We start from the raw sequence: 14749 nt of genomic DNA on the forward strand, positions 1-14749 counted from the left end.
CATGGGTTAGGGGCGCGTTCAGAGCACACAGAGATGGAGATACCAGAGGAAAGTGAGAAAAGAAGGCAGCCGGAGGGAAAGAGGTGGTGATGACCACGGGAGTTCCTCAGCACACCAAAGTAAAGGAGGTGATTAAGTCTCTAATTAGAAGAGAAGGCAGGAGAGAGAAAGAAATTAAAGGGAGAGACAGAGAAGAGACAAAAGGCATGAGGTTGAAGAGGTCAGGTGCTGTTACACCACGTGGAAGATGGCACAGAAGAGAGGGCTGTGTTTGAACAGAGCAGATGGGAGCTGGGGGAAGCAAAAGGAGAGCCCAGGAGATGGGAGAACCCAGAGCTCAGCAGTGCCCCAGGGATGCAGTGTGCAGACAGGCTCCCAGATTCCTCCTCGAGAAAAGGTGTTTGTTCCCAGTTTCTGCCAGCTCTTTGCAATAGGATTTTTGCACCTAGTTCCAGGTGTGGCTACTGCTGTGATTAAATATGTCTGAAAACTAATACTTGTTGATGGGTTTATTTTGTTTTACTATGGAGGAAAGCACAAATAGTTTTGCCTTGTTTGAGTCCTTTAGCATTTGGCTTCATTAAGTCATGCACTGAAAATTGGGAGAGGAAAGTGAGGTCTCCTCTTCATGTTTCAGGCCATTGGCTGAAGACACTGTTAATGTCTGTAACAATGTGAAATATTTTTACACAGTGTTTGTCCACATTTATGGTTTAGATGTTTCTGATGATTTTAGATACCTGAGTGGTTAGACACTGATGAAAAAGTAGCTACAGTGGAAGGTTAAAGTTACTTGTTATACTTGTGAACTAAGTGTTCTGCTCTGGGCTGTACATCTGTGCATGTACACACTATAGGTTGTGTATATGCTTGTTGTGTGCTGTATATATGTGTCTGTATGTGTATGAACAGCCCAGATTAATGACATGTGCAAGGTTCCCTGAAGGCAGGTGATGGTCAGGAGGTGTAAACTTCCAGAGCCTTGTTGTTCTGGGGGCTTGGGGTGTGCAGGAGGCCCCATGTCTCTCGAATCCTTGCCCTTGCTGTGCATTATTCCAGCAATTGCAGCCACTGGTGCTGGGTGGCTCCTCCAGGTTTTTTTCAGGCTGTGTGTTTTGTGTGTTGACTTTAGGTTTGTACGTAAGAAGGAGCCTTCAGCGGCTGCAAAGACCTTTTGTGAATTAAGAAATTCTTTTGTGCTTAAACAAATTGAAAATAAATTTTGCTAAAAATACACTCATATTTAAGATTTAAGATTTGGAAAGCATTTCTGGATTTTGTTGTTGTCTGGAGTACAGCCACGGGTCAGTTGTCCAGCACCATCCATAGCTGTTACATTCTTTTCTCTCTGTTCTGTTTAAATGACAAATAATTAAGTGTTACTGAGTGACTGCTCAAATTCTGTTTTGATCACCTGACAAATTACTCAGTTCAGCTTCTGCTCCTTAATGTTGTGTAAAAGCTGTCTGAGCCCTGGGAGCTGCGGAAGGCAGGGATTCCCAGTGGTGATGGGGCTGTGGAAGGCAGGGATTCCCAGTGGTGATGGGGCTGTGGAAGGCAGGGATTCCCAGTGGTGATGGGGCTGTGGAAGGCAGGGATTCCCAGTGGCTGTGGTGCCGTGGAAGAGCAGGACCAGCTGTTGGGAAGAGTGCATCTCCAGCTCCCCTGCAACACCTTGCTGGGGCTCTGAGAGCTTGGCTAAAGTGGTGAGCAAAGCTCTCACCTTGAACATGTTTCTTTGTAGGGACGTTGTGGAGTAGAAAAGTTCTCATTTGCTATTGTACTACTTTCCTGTTTTACTGTGTTTAGAGCCAGTCTGGTCTCACATAAAAAAAAAGTCAGGGAAAAGAGGGGAATTTAATAGTGGTTTTATTTCCTCTCGTAGACCTGTGTGAAATATATTAAAAGAGAATTTGGGTTTTTGAAGAGCAAGCACCTGTAAGGCAGCCTTGCAGCCCAGCCCTGAGGCTGATGCTCTCATCTCTGGGGCTTTGACTCTGCCTCACACATGCTGAACCTGGGGAAAAAGTGCTTCTGCAATGAGATCATGACACGCCAGTCCTCCCTCTGAGTGTTCCTGTTTGTTTCATCAGCTCGGTTGGCTCCCACACATGGAAAGTTTCTCATTTCCCACCAGCTATGTGGCTGAACACTTCAAGCGAGAGCGTTTGAGTCTTCAGGTCATGGGCGTGTGTTTGAGCTCACACACGCTCAGATAATATCTGCAGAGGTGGCATTTCCTTCGCCTCGGCCTGGATGGGAAGGGTAGAAGGGTAGTGTTGAAATGTCTTACAACAGGCCTAAACTGCCAGTGACAGAAATTGAGGAGTTGTTAGGGTTGGACAAGATGTCCAAGACCATTGAGTCCAACCTGTGACTGATCCTCACCTTGTCAACCAGACCAGAGCACTGAGTGCCACATCCAGTCATTCCTTGGACACCTCTGAGGATGGAGATGGGGACTCCACTACTCTACCCTTCCAGTGCCTGACCACCCTTTCTGGGAAGAAATTCTTCCTGAAAGTGCTGCTTCCTACAGAAAGATTGCTTCTGTAAAACAGATATTACCCCCGTTTCCTTTTCGCTGTTGGTTTTGGGCTTTTGTACCTTCCTTGTGGGATGGGACCCCCACCTGGCTGTGGAGTGGCTGCTGGGATGGAGCAGGGAGCTGAGCTCCCCTCCGGAGGAGCTGCCACTGCACAGCTCAGCTCTGGGACAGGACACTGCAGCTGTCAGTGCCTGTGTGAAAATAAACAATCAAAGGGAGTTCTGACTGCAGAGCAGTGTTCTGGCAAGTTTTGTGATTATTTAACTTTAGAAAAATAAATCCTGCCACCTGGGTTTCCTACTAGTCCATGTGCACTGACCTACTCTGTTCACGGCTGATGGATCTGCACCTCTGTGTTCCTGCAGAGCACAGGTGCTCTGTGAGGGCTTACAGACACTGAAAAACAGCTTCTGCTGTTTATGTGTTTTTTCTGCTCCTCTAATGTCATTGTCACATATTTCATAAGCTTTTCTGAGCTTTTTTTCCTCAGTATGTGACTGAGAGGGTCGAGCTTTTCAAGGCTTTGACACTGAATATTCACCCTGCAGCCGTGTTTCTGAGCACACACGGGCTCTCACCGAGTCCTTGTCCCTAGACACTGGTCTCTGCTCTCTGTGTGTATTTGCTTAACAAAGAGTTGCATTTTTAAAAATAAAGCCTATACAGAGGCTTTAATGGAGAGGGGATAGAGAGCTCCTGAGACCAAGTGATGTTTTCTTGTAGCCTTAACTATATTTGCACTGTGCTGGTGCAGACAGTGCAGATAGATACTGTCTTTATTTGCACACTGCCTTACAGGAGATCTTTTGTTCTGTCCTTTTATTGTCATTTTGTTTCATGTGGAAAGTGAGTGAGGCCAAACCTCTGGGGCAGAAGGTAGCAGAGGTGCAGAGTGTGTGATTACAGCAGCACTGCCTGTTAGTGACACTTAAATGAGCGCAACGCACCTGTCAGACAGCTTTCCTTGTGAAATATTGATCTGCAATATCAGTGTTAGGAGGCCTGGAAAGCACTTAGTGCAGGAAATTGTTCCTGAGCTTATGAGAAAAAAACCTGTGAGTGATACAGGGCCTGTTGAGCCCAGCATCCTGCTTCCCCCCTCAGGAGTGCAGCACACAGCTGAGCGAGGAATTCAGCACCGGTACGGGTCAACACTTCCAGCGATGGTCAGTGCTTCCGTGTCCTGGTGGCAATGATTACTGGATCATGTCATGGGTGTGGTGGTGCTGGGGGTGGATGCTGACCTGAGGGCACAGAGCTGGACACTGGGCTGAGCCCATGCCTTGGGGCTGTGCTGTTACTCATGGGCCAGGCAAGGCCCAGGGGCCACCCCAAATCAGAAATTAAGCCAAGTGCTCGTGCTCCATGTGCCCCCTCGCAGCCCTGGCATCCCTGCTGTACCCTGGCATCCCTGCTGTGCCCTGGCATCCCTGCTGTGCCCATGCCTGCTCGCTTCAGCGAGGCACTGTGTCCTTCCCTGCCTGCCAGCTGGGATGTCTCCGCTCCTTGATTTGCCATGGAGCTGCTACAGCACCTCAGGGTTGGGTTTGGGTTGGGTTGGATTTTTTTAAGGAAACCTGGCAGGTGTATCCCGAAGCTGACAGTGGAGCAGTGCTCCCTGTGAGGCCCCACGTGCCGCCCCAGCGGGGCCTCCAGCCATACCCCAGGTCCCGGGTTTGCTCCTGTGGTTCCCGCGGGGACGGGAAGGGTGTTTATTTGCTTAGGAAGCTTTTACTGTGCCTCAGCACACACTTGCAAGGTAAAACAAACGTGATGTGTCAGCCTTTGTTTGCCCATGACACTTTCCCTTTCCTATACTTGCTTGCTTTAATTTGTTCTTTGTTAAGGACTTTTAACTCTCCCTTTGCCTCCCAATATCAAATATATCAACTTCTTTGGTATATTTTTTTGCCACTGAAGTCTGAATTGCTTATAGATAGACCCTCATTGTAGGAATTTTTGAACCATAAACTTTTTAAAGTTTTCTTATTTCTCTGCTGCTGAACCCTTTGTTATTTATATCCTTTTCTTCCCTCATTTGCCTAAGCAGTAAACAACTTTATTAATCAAGCTTGCCTTCAGTTTGCCATGGTTTGGTGAGTTTCTTTATCTAGCCTCTAATTATTTTAAATTTGTCTTTTCTCTTGCTACGTATTCCTCTCTGAATGATGTAGTAGAATCTTGGGTTTGTGTTTTTCTAGTGCCTTTGCTAACACCCAGCACTGTTACTCCTCATCAGTGATCAGGGCAGACCGTATTTCAAGGGTAGTGGGCACTTTCCAGTGTGGAAGATCACCATCAGGGAAACCTGATCTCCCTTTCAACTTTCCTCCCTGCACCTGAGGCTTCTGCAAAGTGCCTTTATGGTCTGAATACAGTATGGCTTGAGAGCCACCAGAAACGTGCTAATTCCATCAGCAGCAGAATGTTCTCCAGGGTGTTGCTGTGGTGGGACAGCCCACGGTTTGCCCCCTGGGCCTGTCCTCGGCAGTGGTTCACACACTGCCACACAGACACTGCCACCTCCTGCAGTGGCTTTGAATGAGAATGCTGATTGTTCAAAATTAGCTGCATCTTTAAATTCTGACTGCTGTATTTCAGCTCTCCTTGCCTCCCCTGGTGATTTCTGCACCCCAGGCTGAGCAGTTAGGGTGCTCTGTGCTGAGAAAGGCGGAGGAGGAGCCGGAGATGTGGGTTAACTGGGTCATCAGCTTGAGTCAGGAGCTGGAGGAGCCTCTGCAGGATCCTGCTGTATTTGTGAAGGGTTTGCTGCAGTGGGGCACCCAGGCAGGACAGTCTCCTCCTCCTCTGGTGGGTCCAGTGCCCACGGCAGCATGTCCCATGCCTGCCCTGCCCTCCCATCCCGGCGCTCCGGCCGCTCCGCTCCCTCCGCCCCACTCACACGCTTCGCTTTTTTTGTCCAGAAGTGACTAAACTTCCTGTTATTCCACTCTGTCAGTTTTTCCCCAATCCTGCTGTCCTGTTGAGCAATATTTACTTGCCAGCAGTTTCCTCTGCCTCTTGTCCTGCTCCGTCATGTTCCCACTTACAACTCACCAGCCACACTTTGGTATTCCCGGCCCTTAGGGATGTTTGCATTCACTTAGTTGGACTTGTATCCACCAAAACCAGGTGGATAAAGAGTAGTGAACCCTGGAAGAGTGTTAACTGAATACTTTGGGAATGCACTGTGGACCACGTTGGGTCTGTGGAGGGAGAGCTGCATTTGGTTCTCAGTGTGACCAGTGGTGTGGGTGCAGCCAGGGCAGCATCGCAGCATTGCCCTCAGCTGTCCTGAGCTGACAGATGCTGCTTGTACACATGGAGGAGTGGTTTCTGCCTCATTGGAACTGCAAGCACGCTTTGATTTAGCAGCGCTTTCCTCCAGATGATTAGAAATCAAAGGAGGAGGTTTTCCCTCTGGAGCTCTGTTCAGGAGCCTGGAGGCGCTGGCTGATGCTGTGGGGAGGTGTAGGATGGCTCTCCTCAGGTGCTGGGCAGGGTGGGCAGTGGCTGAGGGTGTTTCTTGTGCATGCTCTGAGTCCAAGAACCTCTCCCAGCCCCGCACTGAGCCCTCTGCACCGAGATGGGACAGCCAGGCAGGACAGGGATGTCCCTGATCCAGCACCTTGCAGGGCTCGTGCACCCAGCCCTCACCACGTGCCTTGCTGGGACCAGTGACAGCAAATGGCCACGGTTACCCGGCACTGCCGGTGTAAAAATAACACCTCAGGAGGAATAAACAAGTTATTTTTGTGTGTTAGGGGTGGCCATGCAGAGCTGACTCAGGGCCTTGCTTTGCACTGCCACCGAGGGCTTACTCGGACATCCCGAGCATTTAGAACAACTTGAGGTGCTTCCCCTGCTTTTGGGAAGATGGGATGGGACCAGTGGGGTGTGGGAGGTGTCAGTGCCCCGGGAGGGACAGTGCTGCTGTGTCACAGAGGAGTGGGCTGCCCAGTGCCAGGTCTGGGGGTCCCACAGCAACACAGGCGGGTCCTGCCAGAGCTGCTGCTGGCTCAAGTGGTGCTTGTGCCCAGGAACCATTAATTACATGGCATTTCAACAAACTGTGTGGGAAACATTCTCTGGAAGTGAATAGGGACAGAGCTGGTAGGACATGAGTAGTAACCAGCAGAGATTGGGTGTGAAAACTGACACAGAATGGAAAACAGGTTCTCATCTGTAGAATTAAACCACTCATCACCCCTAGGCTACAGCAGGGCTGCTGACTGCCAGGGAGAGCAGCTCTCTTTTGTTTTACTTTTTCATGGCAGTGTACCACTGTAACAAATCTTAATTTTAATTGTTTTAATTTGCATGTGCTGAATTCTGTCAGTGACTGAATTCCAGGGCACAGTACCACTCCTGTCAGGCTCTGTGTGTGATGCTGATGAGCAGTGGCCACGTACAAAGCTCTCCTCATTTCTGGGGGCTTGCTCCCTTTTCACTTGTAGAGGCTTTCTCCTGCGAGGCTTTAGGTGTACCATAAGTGCTTGTACCAGAGCCTGTGTTTTAGATGCAGTGTTATGTCTGTTTTGCTTCTCATCTGCATTGGCCATGCTCTCTCCATGGCCAGGAAGAGCCCTCTGCAGCACTGTGCTGCTGCTGGCTTACCTGTCAAAACCTTCTCTTCTATCCCCTGCCCTTTTTTGGGGAATGGCACTGATTTTGATGGTTCTCCAAAGCTTTGCTCACCTCTCTCATGGGCATGTCTTTCCACCACCAGATAGAGCTGGCCTCCAGGTCTCTTAAAAACGTGACTTACTGCATGTCCCTCCTGTCTCAGGACTTGCTTGCTGACAAATTTCTTATATGCTCTCTCTGTTCCACCAAATCCTCTGCTCTTGAAACGCCTTTGCTTCAACACCCAGTAGCCAGCAAGATGAGCAAGAAGAGCAACCCTGTGGCAGATGCATAACTTATTTACCTTTCTTTATCAGGTGTCCCCTGTTGTGTGCATACAGTGAGCCCTTTCCCCATTTCCTTTTACAGTGCATTTACCATTCCTTTACATAAAACTTACTCATATATGATTTCTAGTAATCAGTCTTAACTTGAGGACAAAGATTTCCCCCTTTGGTAGGATATGAAGTTCAGGTGGTATGTTTGCATGTGTCTGCACGTGCAGAAAAAAGGCCAGAGCTAATGATTCTACTTATGTGATAGTCGTGACGCAGTTGAGAGGAAAAGAGCTGTGTTTGTTCTGTCTTGCACATTTAAGGAAAGATGCAAGGCTAGCTTTCTGTCAGCCTGGTCTTTAGTGATTGTTCTTTGATTTTCACTTCAAACCAGACAGAATTAGCTTTAAAAGAAAAAATTGAAAAGAACAGGAATATTTAATTGCCAGCCAATAGAGATAGAGAGTAAATGTGTGGGACTTGGGGATGCCCTGGGGTGAGATGTGGTGGTGCCTGGCAGGGACACATGGCAGTGCCCTTTGGGGGGGGAGTGTGGCAGTGCCCTGGAGTGGGTGGCAGTAGCTTCAGGGGCTCTTGCTGGTCTGGGGGTGCCTTTGGGTGTGAGGCCCGAGTGTTGACCTTACTCATAGGTGTGTGTGGCCAGGGTCATTTATTCCTCTGAGTTGCTGACTAAGTCATGCAGAGTCTCATTGCTGTGGATCCCTTGTTTGGTTGCCGTGGCTCCCGTGTTCAGTGCTGTAATGTGAGGCTGTGGAAAGGGTTGTAGCTGTGTGCTCGCAGCCCAGGAGGGGTGACACGTGTGTGGATCTGGGTTTCCTGCTGACCCTGGGGCAGCTGGCATTGCCTGGGGCTGGTACATGGTGCTCACTAATTACTGCTTCATTAGTGCAGGAGCGATCACAGCAGCTCCTGCCAGCCCCGGCCCCACAGCGATAAAGTCATCACACGGTGACACTTCTCTGCTGCACTGGGGTGTGCAGGCCAGCTGCTCCCTCGGGATTCCTGCTGCCGTTAGGAACAGTCCCATTAAATCCCGCTTTGTCACGGGTGTGTCCCTGCCACCGCGGGTGCCTTCCTGTGGGCTCTGGCAGTCCCTGCCCGCCGGTCCGGGGCTGCCCTGACTGCACAGGGGCTGGGCACTGCGGTTGAAGGTGTGTTTGTAGGAAATCACTGTCCTGTCAGAAGCAGAAGCCATTGGCTTCACTGAGTTCCCTCTTGTGGAAAATAGGTGGAATTTTTTCTTAGAAGTTGTTAAAGATTTCCTGACCTTTTTTTTTTTTTCAGCTTTTATTAGTTTCTAAAGTTCTTGTTGGACAGGGACAGTCCACTCGCTTTACTCAGGTGTGTTTGTGGGTTTGTCCTTTCGGTGGTGGCAGCCGTGAGATAAACACAAACCTTCATGGTTCCACCTGTGGGTCACCCCGTGCTGGTGCTGTGGGACCTCGGGGCTGCACGTGGCACCCCTTGCTGCTGCTCTGAGGGACTCCATGTCCACCTTTTGTCCTCTGTGATGGATGTTAGTGGTCCATCAGCCCCAATATCCTCATGTACCTCAGAGCTGAACCCCCCCTGGAAATTAATCTGCAGGCTTAGTGTTTTGTGGTGCAGTGACATCAGACTGAAGCGCCCTGGGACTCGGTGCCCTCAGGGTGGTGTGCACCCTGCCTCCTGCAGTGCCTGTCCTGTGTGCCTGTGCCTGCTATTTCAGTCTCTGCTTTATTACTGAGTAGACTGAATGGCCTTAATTTAATGATCGTGTAAGCAAACTGTACAGAAAGGGCCAGAAGTGTTGAGTTTTTGGTTGCCAGAAGCAGAACTTGCTGTCAGCTGCCAAAGGCAGCGTGTCCTCAGCTGTGGCACCCTGTGCCTTGGTGGCACCCACAGGGCTCTCCCTGCTGCTGTGAAAGGCTCTTGGTTCTCTGATGCCCAAGGCCTCTGTCCCAGTCCCCTGACAGCTGTCCCAGTCCCCTCCACAGCCACTGCTGTGGGTTATTGTGGCAGTGCCAGGGCTGTGTGATAATTAGGTGGAAAGGTTTGGGTGTGATCGAAGCAGTATGTTTCCATCTAAGGCAGTTTATGGTGATGTAAAATGTCTCCTGCACCTGTGGGGTCAGGGACCAGGAGCTGTTTGCATTCCTGAAAATCAGGTCACTTCTCTGTGCTCCTTTCAGGGATTCACAGGAGGGCCGTGCCCTGCAGGCTGTGGGTTTTCCACCAAGCCAAAGGCGCCAGGTTTATTTTGTCAGATGCCAGCCAGCTCTTCCAGAACCACACGGAGCAGCAGGGCATGTGGCTCGGCAGAGATTTTAGTGTGGCATTGATGAAAGAGAGTCAAGATCTTTTCTCACACTGCTAATTCAAACTTGTGATCCTTTGTGAATTCTTGGGTAAGTGCTAAGAAAGCAGCTATTCACTTTTCCAGGAAAAAATAGCCATTGCTTCCCACAGTGCCTCTTACCCCTTTTGTACCCGTGCACAGGTGGGTCAGAGCCCCACTCTTGGTGTTCACCTGGGGAAGATTCACTGTTTGCTTCCCACATTCCAGGGAAAGTGGCATGTCAGAGCAGAGATGAATTTGAAACCATTTCTCCAGGCTTTGGTATTGATTACCATAACAGTTCCCATTTGAGTGACTGACCTTGGTTTCAGGGAAATGTTTTATTTATCTGTAAGAAGTACAGATCCTGGCAAATTTCTTCTTTAGGAAGAAATTTCTTCTTTAGGCAGAAATTGTTCCCTGTGAGGGTGGGGAGGCCCTGGCACAGGTTGCCCAGAGAAGCTGTGGCTGCCCCATCCCTGGGAGTGTCCAAGGCTGTGTTGGACAGGGCTTGGAGCAACCTGGGATAGTGGAAGGTGTCCCTGCCCATGGCAGGGGTAGAACTGAATGATCTTTAAGGTCCCTTCCGGCTCAAACTAGTCTCTAATTCTGTGATTCTATGAAATTTCCCGTTTTGTCCTTTCCCCCTCAGAGAGCTTTCTTTCACCTGTGCTCGGTTGTAAACTGAAATCCTATTTTGAAATAAGGTTTAATAAACTTTCCATATTTCAGTCAGAATTTATCATTTAGCTTGAATAAGATAATATTTTGACAATTATTTTATCCACTCTGATGTTAGGTAACTTCTAGTCAAATTTAGGAATAGTTTCAGTCAATAAAATATGTACTTGACAAATGTATTCTAGTTGTATTTAAAACAGCATATCAGGATGCTGTATTTGCTAAAAGCAAGGGGAAAATGCAACAAAAAGAATAGCAAGAAAATAGAGAAAGGTGTAATTCTAAAGTAAACCCCGTCAATAAAACCCCCAAACATGGATCTGTTGGTTTTTCAGGATACGATTCCAGCAGTGATTTCCAGTGTCTGGGGTGTGGGGCTGCCGTTCTCAGTAATGCTTTAGAGCAGCCTCTCTCCCATAAAACTCCAGATATAAATACTGACAGGCATTGACCTTCAGCCTGCTGTTGGAGGCTGTGGGTGTGCTGTTGGACACAGAGCAGTTAATGGAGGTGACGTTGATTTCTGTGTTATTCAGCACTGCCCTCAGCCAGAGCCGCGGCTGCCAGCGCTGGCAGCGCCCGCCTGCTGACGGCTCACATTGCAGTCCCTGTCCTCACCTCACCTGGGGCCTCAGCCTCTGCAGCCAAGGTGTTCACTGGGAGGGAGGTGGATCAGACACCTGCTGAGATTCAAATGTGCCAGTTGTCAAACCCAGCCCTGCGAGGGTGCCCTGGCAGGAGGAGGTTTCAGGAGCAATGAAACACTGCCACTGCAAAAATGCACAGTGAAAGTCATGGGTGTTGGGGGGGTAACAGTGCATCACTTCAGGGATCGCTTCTCTTTCCTGCTCTCCCTCCTGGTCCTTGCTCTGGAGCTTACCTCAGGTGCTTGTGCACGTCTGGAAGGGGTCACTCTGTCCCTGCTTCCATCCAGCTGCAGGCAGGGGATGCTGGTCCTGTTGGAAGGGCCAGGTGCCCTGTGTGAGAGGGCAGGTGGGGGATGCTGTGGCCATGGGCGTCACTGGGAGCTAAAGACAGTGTTCGGGGGTGCCTGGGCTGGGGGTCCTGGCAGTGGGTGCCCCCAGCGGGCTCGGTCCTGGGCTCTGTGCAGAAGGATTGGCACAGTGATGGTACCTTGTCCATCTCATGCTGCTTGTTTGCTTTTCCTGTCCTGTGTGTTCCAGGGAAAATGTATTGTGAAGGTGCTGTATAGTGCTCTTTGTTGTGCCTGTGCTATCTGGGGAAGAGCTTTATAACTGGAGCAGCAGAGTGGCATCACCCCTACAGGGCTCTCCCACCCCATGTCCCACCGGTGGCCAGATCCCACTTGCTGCCTCAGCTACCCTCTGTTTGAGGAGGCAGCAGCAGGGGATGGCAGTGTCTCTCTTGAAATGACAAAAGGAAGGTTTTATTTTTAAACTACAGCAATTCAGTTTAGGTATAGCACCACTAGTGGTGCACTAATGTGCATCCGTGCTTGGGTGAGGACACCAGTGACCCAGCGCAGGTCACCTGCCCTCACCTCCCCGCACCAGGCAGGAGAGAATGAAAATGCCAGTGTGCTGCAAAAACAAATGAAAACAGTTACATCTGGGGTATTTTACCTGTGCAGATATCTACCTTAGAACCTAGGTTAAATAACTAAGAAGACTCTGCTTGAGCCAGTGGGGCAGTGAAGCGTACCCTGGGTGGCAGTGATGGGCACGGTGGGAACGGCCCTGTAGCCAGCCAGGGCAGGTTCCAAAACAATTTTAAACTACATCAACTGTGTAGAAAGTGCATGATAACACACACGGTGCCCTCCTTTATATGGGATTTCCTTTTAAAATATGCCATAAATAGCACTAACCTGTTCTAGCAGCTCTACTGAACAAGGGCTTTTTGCTTGCTCCCCCAGTTTGGATGCAGCATTTGACAGCATGCCCGTTTTCTCTCATACCACCAAATACACTAAAACAAATTATAAGCCTGAAAATATTATTCATTATTTATTATGCTTCAGCTCACCCATTAAACAGTTGCAGTGGGACCTGACGGACCTTCAGCTCACTGCTCATTCCAGTCATTCCCTTGGAACTGCTGAGAGCCTGAGAGTGGTGGCAGGAGGCAGAGGGGCTGGTTTCAGCTGCAGTCACTGGCAGGGATTGCAGCTGTGAGCAGCAGTGTGGGTCAGTGTGATCCCCGTCCCTGCTCGGCTCCGTGCGGCACTGCACCGGGAGACAGGGCAAATCTCCCTGTGTTTTACTTCATCTGGACATAAAGTCATTCCTTCTTCTCTTAAAATGGGAGTTACTACACGCTTGAGTGAGGATCATATGGATTACCAGGGATTGCTCTAAAGGGATTTGGTGGCACTGGAGTTCAGGGAGCAGCTGAAGTTCGTAATGCCAGTGTGACCCACGTGCTGCCCCTCAGGGGTACATACCCCCTTTGTGGGGGGTCTGCTTTTCCTGTACCGGCCTGGAAAAACATAATTCTCTCGTCCTGGCTGAAGGCAGGTGGGGATGTTACCTGGGAGGAAGCCTAGTGTTGGTCTAGTGCAGTCTGCTGAGTTTGTGTGTCCTGGGAGTGTCAGTATAACTACTGATGGATTGATACATACCAGGTGTGTATACAGATGTGTGGATATACAAATATTTGTAATAATACCATGATCAGTCCCAAATTGTATTAAATATTTTATTATTATAACTTTTAAATTTTTATAAATATGAATAAAAGTGTATATAAATTGAAATGGACATAAACAAATATTTGTATTTCCATAAGCTCCTGTTGCATTTGCCAATGGCTGTTAGGAAATGAAGATTCAGGTGGTTTGGAGGAGTCCCAGCAACCACCTTACCCTGGGTCACAGAGTGACCCGTGCAGGACAGGCGCTTGGTGACACTGCTGTGGGTGCAAAGCAAAGTGTCACAGTGTGAATGTCCCCCTCTGCATCCCCATTCCCATCCCTGTCCCCGTCCACATTGCTGTCCCCCTGGGCTGGTGCTGTGGATCATTCTGTACTTCCTCGGAGGAGGAGGGACCCACATGCTGCAGGAGCAGTGGAAAGGGTTTTGCTGCTGTGCTGGTGTCTTTCCTTCTGGTTTTGGGCTGGCAGTCTGCTCACTCTGTTTGCTTTTTTCTTTTTTTCTAAATCCTGTTGGATTTCATGGCAATAGGACAGCTCCCATAGGAGTACCATTAGCTGTGTGAGCCAAATGATCCATTAGAGGGGTTGAGGCTTTTCTGTACAATAATCACACGCAGAGGTGTCATTAAGTGTCACTTTGGTGTGTTTTGATATGAAAAGATTCACTTAGGAAAGCGAACACTGTGTGCTGCTGTCGGTGTTCCTGTGCACAGCTCAGCCCTGGAGGGGGCTGAGGGGGCTTCACAGGAGAGGTGCCCTCACCTCCTTCCCCTGGAGGGTGTTTGCCACCAGCAGGCCTTTTCCTTGCACCTGGAAGTTTTTTGGGAGTATTCAAGCCCACAGCAGCTCCTTGGCAGGCTGTTGGGCTGTGAGCTGGGGGTGCCGCAGGGCCCGGCAGGCACAGGTGGGCAGTCTGAGAGCGGGTTCTCAGCAAGCCCTGCTCGCAGCACTGGGTTTGCCCATGAACTGGGAGCTGGTTCTGTGTGGGAGAGGCACCCACAGTCCCACAGCACCAGGGTGGCTGGCTGTGCACCAGGGTGGTGGCAGAGCTGGGCTGCAGTGACCCCTCCATCGGTGGGTGTTGGGCTGGGTCTCCAAACAGGCTGTGCCTCGACCTTGTGTGGGGCCTCAGCACTTGCTGCCCTTCCTCTGGACCACTGTCTGGCTTGGGGACTGCAGTCTGTGTGCTTCAAGGCAGTAAAATAGGTCCTGTAACTCTTTTTTGTTTAATACTAAGAAAGTTTCTCTGAATATGTGCTTGGCAAACTAACCTCGACACAAAGTGCCTGCAAACAGTTTATTTTTAAAAAGGAAGCCATAGCTTATGGGCAGTTAAATGTTTTCCTGTAAAACACATGGGCATCAGGATAAATAGTTTTACCATTTACAGGCAATGCTCGATGGTACGTAACAGCCATCCCAGCCATCCTCCTGCTCGGGGTCTAACGCGCTGGGTCGGGAGGGATTCGTACTCCCTAACAGAGGGAGGTGTTTGCGTGTTTGTTTTGGATCAGAAGTATTTCATGTGTTGCAGCTGCGCTGTTGAGCCTTGGCTGATGGTTCTCTGGCTGTGGCTCAGGCTGTGTGGGTCGGCTCCAGGCAGAGCCCGTGGCTGAGGGAACACCGTCCTCAGCTCCGGCGGTGAC

At 49.8% G+C, this 14749-nt stretch overlaps 1 protein-coding gene across 11 annotated transcripts in view; it reads left to right on the plus strand.

Moving 5' to 3' along the window:
- MBNL1 (muscleblind like splicing regulator 1) overlaps positions 1–14749 on the plus strand; it is a 71505-nt gene that overhangs the window by 25809 nt on the left and 30947 nt on the right. Inside the window, exon 1 of one of the 11 annotated variants that reach the window (XM_032698101.1) lies at positions 6544–6661. The exons of the other annotated variants lie outside the window; for them this stretch is intronic. The gene's annotated coding sequence lies outside the window, so the exon portion shown is untranslated. Of the gene's footprint in view, positions 1–6543; positions 6662–14749 lie in introns of those variants that run through there. 11 annotated transcript variants of the gene reach the window in all.

This window comes from Chiroxiphia lanceolata, chromosome 10 (genome assembly GCF_009829145.1).
Source record: "Chiroxiphia lanceolata isolate bChiLan1 chromosome 10, bChiLan1.pri, whole genome shotgun sequence".
Classification (NCBI taxonomy): Eukaryota; Metazoa; Chordata; class Aves; order Passeriformes; family Pipridae; genus Chiroxiphia; species Chiroxiphia lanceolata.